This window comes from Corylus avellana, chromosome 9 (assembly GCF_965113065.1).
Source record: "Corylus avellana chromosome 9, dhCorAvel1.hap1.2, whole genome shotgun sequence".
Taxonomy (NCBI): Eukaryota; Viridiplantae; Streptophyta; class Magnoliopsida; order Fagales; family Betulaceae; genus Corylus; species Corylus avellana.
In genome coordinates this window covers 21,034,628-21,043,362 of record NC_142498.1, presented here as the reverse complement: position 1 = coordinate 21,043,362, position 8,735 = coordinate 21,034,628, and the positions used below count along the sequence as shown (strand labels likewise).

Sequence of the window (8,735 nt, the reverse complement as noted above, 5' to 3'; positions counted from 1 at the left end):
CATGCATAGCTTCACCAAAGAAGACCCCCATGTCTCCTCTCCTCTCACGTCTTGGACTGCCTACTTCATTTTTACATGAATTCCACACTGAATCAATAAATACTCTTTCTTCCCTTGATGACATTTCTCTGTCTTCCTCACCTAGAGGAGGAGAAGGGTCCCTTAATGAGATTTCTTTGGCTTCACTAAACAGACGTGGGAATTCTTCCATTGATAAGGCTGGAGAAGGAGGAACTAGAGGAGGAGGAGGAGGGCCTCCCAATGATGAGGCTTCACCAACTAATGAGATTTCTTTGGCTTCACCAGACATATGTGGGAATTCTTCCATTGATAAGGCTGGAGAAGGAGGACCTAGAGGAGGAGGAGGGCCTCCCATTGATGAGGCTTCACCAACTAGAGGAGGAGGTGGGTGGAAATTGTTTTGGATGACATTAATAGTTCTCTTTTCTATCTTGTTGCTCTCATCTTTGATAGCTTTTGGGAACCAACATATCCCCACTAGTTTCTTAGCCGGGATGCTAAGTGGCATAGGTTTGACCCTATTGGCCCTAGCAGGTATAAAGATTAGGAAGCTTCCTATTATTGGCGTTTCTAGCCTAAACCATTACTCAGATAGTCTATCCAAGAGAGTAAAAGTGGGCATAAAAAATATGTTTTCGCTTCATTTCCATTACTCAGATAGTCTATCCAAGAGAGTAAAAGTGGGCATAAAAAATATGTTTTCTTGCTTCATTTTACTCTCTTTGTAACATGATTGGGTCGAGAATGTTTGCCTTTTCATGTTTGTGTTCTGTATGTGGCATCAAACTGTGCTTCTGTGAAGACTCTTCTGGTATCACAGAAGAGTTTCTTGCCAACTTTTTCCACCTCATCCTTGACTTTGCTTGGCCAAAACATGAAAGCTTTTGGGAACCAACATATCCCCACTAGTTTCTTAGCTGGGATGCTAAGTGGCATAGGCTTGACCCTATTGGCCCTAGTAGGTATAAAGATTAGGAAGCCTCCTATTATTGACGTTTCTAGCCTAAACCATTACTCAGATAGTCTATCCAAGAGAGTAAAAGTGGGCATAAAACTATGTTTTATTGCTTCATTTTACTCTCTTTGTAACGTGATTGGGTCAAGAATGTTGGCCTTTTCATGCTTGTGTTCTGTATGTGGCATCATAATTTGTGGCATCAAACTATGCTTCTATGAAGACTCTTCTGTTATCACGGAAGAGTATCTTGTCAACTTTTTCCACCTCATCCTTGACTTTGCTTGGCCAAAACGTGAAAGTGGCAGCCATCAAATGTTTCGGGCTATCATCATCACCATTGTGGCCCTAATGGCATCTGTAAGTTAAATTTTATGTTTTTTTTTTTTTTTTGATTAATTTATCTTTTTAATTAAGTGTTTCTTTTTATTTTCAGATCCTTCCTTCCCTCCCCCCAGAGATTCTGCCACCCATCGCCGTAGAGGGAATTAGAGTGGCAGCCAGACAATAGCCTGAGTGCATCATTGTGTAAGGTTATTTTGACTTTGGTGCCTTATCAAGGCAATGGTGTTTGTAAGTGTAAGTTCTAGAACCACATTTTGCAGAAAAAAAGTCTACTTCTCACCTGCTTTGCTTTATTCATATGTTTGCCAAGAGTTTTAGGCCCTTTTGATTGTAGCATTACTCTTTATTTTCTAATACTGTTTGATTTGTGCATATATCACTCTAATGGCTTGTATTTCATGTTAAAGTATATTTGAATGACCCTAAAGTTAGGAATTTGATTATGATTGATGAAAATTAGATTAGCCTAATTTAGGGGTTTGATTATGATTTGATCACCCTAAATTAGAGGATTTGATTAAGATTACATTTATGTGTAAGCTCTATAAATAGAGCATTATGTATTGTAAACAATCCATTCAATAAGAGCTTAATGTAGCCCTATGGACTTTATCTGTGGATGTAGGTCGTTGACCGAACCAAGTAAAAATCTATGTCTCTTTTATTTAAATTCTGCTATTATTTTATTTTTCCATTTGATTATGAATTTCTACATGGTATCAAAGCGATAGGCTAACACCATTATACGATCCAATGGTCCTGTGTATTTTTTTTTTCTCAATTTATTTTTGCTTCTTGCGAAGAAAAAAAGAAAAAGAAAAAGAAAAAAAAAATCAGCGTATTCAGCAACGCCGTTCTCTGCAAGGTCGAACATGCACCATCCAGCCACTGTCCACCTCATCTCACGGACAAATCCATCACCATGAACCTCTGTGCCGTTCAAAACATACGATCTCATCCTAGCACCGGCGCCGACAGCGTTTTCTCTCAGCTTCAGCCTCCTGTTTCAACGGATTTCTTCACCGGCGATTCACCAGCTTTGAGTCCAGCCGGGTTAGATTTCTCTGTTGCCGTCCTCATTCCATCTGCTTCCAGCCTTCCAAGCGCCGACTTCCGTCGCTCTCAGCGTTGTTCGCGTCTTAGATCTGCAGCCGCCTCCATTGGTTGTCCAAAGCCCATCGCCAGAGGTGTTGTGCGTGTGTTGAGAAGATTTTGTAGAAGAAGACGTGTGTTTGGCTACAAGTTTCATTTAGCCTTATTTGAGTTTGCAGATTCTCTTATTCTAGTTTTAGGAATATGTTATCCTGGTGTAGGTTTTTAACCTAGTTCAGTTTGGTTACGGGATTAAGGTATTCCGTATCCTTGTTTATGTAATCTGTGAACAGGATATTCTTGAAAAAAAAAAAAAAAAAAAAAGTGAAACCGAGGAAAAAAAAAAAAAAAAGAAAGAAAGAAAGAAATGAAATGAAAAGAATCTCGGTTGAAGAAAAAAAAAAATCAAAAGAGGCCAAGTTGCCCAGCAAAATTCAAAAGAGGCCAATCTACCCATAAAAAAAAAAAAAAAAAAAAAAAAAAAAAAAAAAAAAAATTCAAAAGAGGCCAAGTTGCCCATCCATTTGCCCATAGTTGGCTTATTTTTGCTCGGCTATGTGGTATTGTTTAAAACCCAGGTCATTTCAACCCATAGTTAGCTCTCATTTCAGCCCAAAGTTGGCTCTCCTTCCTTTTATTTGACTATGTGGTATTGTTTAAAACCCAAATCCACTTTAGCCCACAGTTGGCTCTCATTTTAGCCCAAAGTTTGCTCTCTTTTTTTGGCCATAGATGGCCCTCTTTTGTATCGTTTTGCTATCTCAAAAAAAAAAAAAAAAAAAAAAAAGTAGTCAAACTCAAGGTTTCAGGATCTTCCACCTTGAGTTTGAGGGAGGATGTTAGAGTATATTTGAATGACCCTAAAGTTAGGGATTTGATTATGATTGATGAAGATTAGATTAGCCTAATTTAAGGGTTTGATTATGATTTGATCACCCTAAATTAAGGGATTTGATTAAGATTACATTTATGTGTAAGCTCTACAAATAGAGCATTATATATGTATTGTAAACAATTCATTTCAATAAGAGCTTAATGTAGCCCTATGGGCTTTATCTGTGGATGTAGGTCGTTGACCGAACCACGTAAAAATCTGTGTCTCTTTTATTTAAATTCCGCTATTATTTTATTTTTCCATTTGATTATGAATTTCTATATTTCCTACCCAGAATGAAAGTTAACTTGCAAAACTTTAAAGTTTCTGTAAGTTTGTTCATGGAGAGTGAAGGGCCTCCTCATTCATGTAGTTTATAACCTTTCCTTCAACTATCAACTAAAAGTTTTGGTTACCCAATCTAAAAGTTTAGACTTTGAAATAAAGAGAACAGACATGCATAAACTTGTGATTAAGTCTATAGACTACACTTTACAAATGAAAGAGTCATTCTTTGACAAGCTCTAAATTTAGCCGAAGCACTGGCCCTCTATGCGCTGTGAAATATGACTGGCTTTCATAAAATAACATATTCAAGTTGGTTAATTCGGAAGCAGTTTATTGCTAGATCAAAAATTCTGCTGATCACTTTTGTTGAAAAACTAGTGCCATCTTGACATTATCAGCAGAGCCTTATCTCCAGCTCTTCTATTCTAATGATTTCAAGATGTGAGTGGTTTTGTTCTCTTCCATTCTGTCTGTATCAAGTCCCCCTCCCCCTCCAAAAGAAAAAAAAAAGAGTTAAAATAAATATGATAAAAAGATATTGTCATGTAGAAACCAAGGAAATATATTTAGGCTTATTCAAGCTCAGTGAACCTATACGAGACAAGCAGTGAAGGTTTACTTCAGGTTTGCTGCACAGGTCTATATATAGCTACAATAGTATACTGGTTTAATGTTGTAAGTTGGGATGGGGAACTATGTTTCTAGATCATTATTTTCTGTCTTAACTTTACACTCAATTGTACAGAATTGAATACTTGATAATTGATAGTGGAAGTTGTAGATACTGGTAAACTTTCAAGTCTGATATCACTTCATACTTGGTGGGTTTCAAATTCATGTATGAATCTATGGAATGCTCATTTATAAAGTTATTCTATGGCCTCATTGTTGGCATCATCCTCTCTTCCCGAGCTGGCCAGTCAAGAGCTGACTAAACGTACGAGTCTGGCTCGTACGTTTATATATATATGTACAGCGTGAAAGTTGTAGCAAAAGCAGAAAATTCAATATCCGTATGAGTCTGGCTCGCATTCGGTGGTCAAAGGGAATGGCGGAGGAGATCAGGAACGCTGAGATGGGATCGTCTGCTGCGGCCACCGTGACATCAGCAAAATCGAGGTCGTTGTGGCTCACTGTCCTCCGCTGGATTCCCACCTCCACCGATCACATCATCTCCCCTTGATCAATTCTATTTGGAGCTGGGGTGGATCAAACAGGCCGGACTTTAAATGCAAAAACACTGAAGGTAGTATTATGTCATGACTATGTATCAATTTTTATACAGCCCTCAGGTCTATTTTACATTTAAAGCAGAATCCACTATGTACTGCTTATTTTTAAAGATGAGATAAGATAGTACATAAACAATGCAATCTATATTGATTTTGTCTTAAACTTGCAATTGGTAATGCAGAAACTGACGCATGGTTCATTGATTCTTATGAGGAATGGCGAAAAGCCGAAAACCTCAGCAACTTTATATTGCTTGGACATTCATTTGGAGGGTATGTTGCAGCTAAATATGCTCTTAAGGTGATCATTTCTCCAGTAAGCGTTTGAATTCCAGGATTAGTATAATAGTACCATTTCTGATGTCATTTTTTTCTTCATATGTATAGCATCCGAAGCACGTTCAACACTTGATTTTAGTTGGACCTGCTGGATTTCAAGCAGAGTCAACCATGTCTGAGTCGCTTGTCCAGTTCAGAGCATCATGAAAAGCAGCAATTCTGAACCATTTGTGGGAATCTAATTTTACTCCTCAGAAAATTATAAGGTGAAATATGGTTTATCTTTTTTCGTGAATACACTCTTTGGAACCATACTATAAACAATAGCCTTGTCCATTGATTTTTCTTCTTACCCTATGCATTGTGCATGAGCTGCTTAAAATCCTGTCCCACGGCTTTGCCTTTCTGAGGTAATGAGTTATTGAGGTCGTGCCATTTGCCCATTAAGATTTTAAAATTGAGCATATAATCTACATAAAATGTTCAACCTGCAATGATTTCGAGAGCCAATTATCATCACCTCGAACTATTTTTACTTTTTATCTGTCGAATAATGATCGCTGGTTATGCTGTTTGTGGTAGCTTTGACAGATACCCCTGTTATTCCTGAGAGATTTAATACAGTTGCACCTTCTGTCATGATAATTTTACTTCTTTAGCTGTCTAAATTTGTTGAATCTCGTTCTTTTATTCATAGGAAACAAGGGTATGGCCTTGAGGCTTCAAGGGGTTTTTTATGTTAAACCAGACACTTCGAGTAATGTGAGAGGAGACAGAGCTATTATGTGCTGTCCTGCAGAATTAATATCTACTAGAGTCCTTTCAGTGAATGTGTTTCACCACACAGCTGTTCTTGATAGAAGCTTTGTGGTTAGTCGTAGTCTTTGTTCACAGGCAGATGCAACAAGTAGTGGTGAGAACCCGGATGTGGAGTACGGGTTTTTGGAATCTGATGTAATTGAGGAAAATAATGCTGAGGAAGAAGATGGGGAAGAAGTAGGTTCAGAACCGGGATTTCTTGATGATGATTTATCTGATTCTGAGAAAGTTGTGGGTGGTAAAGATTCTGACAAGGAAAAGGATTTAGGGTTGTGCAAGGCTATAATGGATGCTCCAAGCCACTCTGTTGCCAGTGTTCTTAATAAGTGGACTGAGGAAGGGAATAATTTGGATCCATTAAGGGTTTCTAGAATTATAATTGACCTTCGGAAGTGTTGGATGCATGGCAAGGCATTACAGGTACCTATTCTTAATATTTCCTCGAATAAAAATTTACACTGTTTAGCATTTTTTGTTTTCACATAGATTATGTAAATACTTGTCTCATGGTTTTGTTAAAATGCATATGTTTGCTTGCACTTTGCCTGTGACATTTTTGTACATCTAAAGTTGAAATGAAGATGTCTTTTATAAGTTTGTCAATGTTTATCGTAATGATGTCTATCAACTTGGTAGGTAGTATGCTAGCATTGATTCAAATTAGATATTTTATGAACTGTGTAATGAACGTGAGGCCTCTCTCTTGTTGGTCCCTATATGTGATGCAAATACTCTTTCTCTCATTCATTTGTTTCATTAATCCAATCATCATTTGGACCCACATTTGAAAAGTTTGAGTTGGATTATTACCCTGGGTGTAAAATATATTGCACCGCGGAAGTTGTAGATACACCTTGTTAAGTGCACTTATGATATGAGAGAGTATATTGAAATTTAAGGCCAGATATGGTGGAAAAAGATTCATATAGCTGACCCTGTCCTGTGTAGTTGGGATTAATGTTTGATTGTAATTCAGACTTTAAATCAAAATATAATTTGTTCTGCAGTTCTCAGAGTGGTTGGATGCTACTTAGAAAGTCGACCTTACTGAAACGTACACCATGCTTGTCGCCTTGATTTGATTGTTAAAATGCAAGGTATCCAAAGGGCAGAGAGCTACATTGAAGATATTCCAAAGTCCTTTAGAAGTGAACTAGTATACGGAGCCCTCCTAGCTGGCTTTGTCCATGTTCGTAACATGAGGAAAGCAGATCGAGGCCCTGTTCAAGAAAATGAGGGATCTGGGGTTTCCCATCACAGTTTATGCCTGCAGTCAAATGATCACTCTCTACAAGAAGCTTGACAAGAAAAGGGTACGTAGCCGATATCTTGTTGTTAACGGGGAAAGAAAATGTCAAGCCATCTCTTCTTACATATAGGCTCCTAATAGACATCAAAGGTGCATCCAATGACATTGTAGGGATGAAGCAATTGTTTGAGACTATGAAGGCTGAAGGAGTGCTACCTGACATGGTCAATGTTCTGGCTACAATGGCTAGACACTATATATATATATATATATCTAGGGGGGTTAAAAGATAAAGCTCTAACTGTCCTAAAGGAAATTGAAGAAGGAGAGTTGAATGAAAGTAAGCATTGCTTCTTTTCTATGCTTCTCTCGGTCATTCTGATAATGAAGCTAGAATTTGGAAGGAATGCGAATTGGATCCATCGTTGAGGGAGTGCTCTGCTGGTATACAAAGTAGAAAACGCAGAAGCAATCTTTGAAATGATGCTTCAGAAGTGGAAGAAACTGTCTTCAAGGCATTACTATGTACTTCTGGAAGTTTATGTTAACCATAATTAAGCCTGTGACCAAGGGGAAGGATTTGGTGAAGCAGATGGGAGATAGCGGGTGTTGGATCGGCCCCTTCACTTGGGATGCACTAGCTAGTGAGGCTCTATTTGGCATCAGGGGACGTGGAAAAAGCCAACTCCATTTTGCACAAGGCAGCTCAGCAGAACCAGGTGAGACCGCTGTTCAACACATGCATGGTTATTATGGAATAGTATGCAAAGCGGGGGTGATATACATATATAATACTGAGAAATGGTTCCACAAAATGAAGCAGTTAGGGTATACTGGCCGACTCAAGCCGTTTGATATTGATCTGATCCACGCGCGCGTATATCATAGCCAAATCTGGGTTAAATACTCTTTTGCATCTTAGCTAGGGTTTAAACATTTTATTTTTTTCCCCTTACAACCAAGATTTTGGTTCAGGGGTCAAGTTTAAAAAATAAAATTAAACAAAAATTGATTGAAAAATTAATCAATTTTTTAAACAATTATAAACAATTAAATTATTGTTTAAAACATATTAATGTAATTTACAATTTTTTTTTCTTTTTCTAAATTAAGAAAAGGGCTAAAGGGGGATCTTCCCAATTCTTGATCTGAATGGAAAAAAGAATGGGAGACCAATTAAATATAAATTATAATTTATTTTGTCATACCTAACATTAATCTATTCAGTTATCTTCAACTAGTCTGCATATTTTAAAATCCATGCAATTATATATTTTATCCAATTAAAATATGTAACAACAACTATATATATATATATATATATAGAGAGAGAGAGAGAGAGAGAGCAATTTAAGTATATATAAAAGTTTACATAGAAATTTTTTTATTTAATAATAAATCAATTTAAAAATTTTATTAGATACTTGAAACTTTGTAAGAAAGCAAAAATGTCAAAAAAAAAAAAAAAAAAAGTCTTTTGACTATGTACCTCTCAATTGTTAGACCACTTTAAGGAGATAAATTTAAGGGATAAATGCAAAATTGATCAATTGGCCTAATTTATAAATTACTGCTTGTGGT

General features: G+C 37.0%; 1 pseudogene; it reads left to right on the top strand.

The window, feature by feature from the left end:
* Positions 1 to 2,243: 2,243 nt before the first annotated feature.
* On the top strand, positions 2,244 to 8,076 carry LOC132191049 (pentatricopeptide repeat-containing protein At1g80270, mitochondrial-like; annotated as a pseudogene).
* Positions 8,077 to 8,735: the final 659 nt, after the last annotated feature.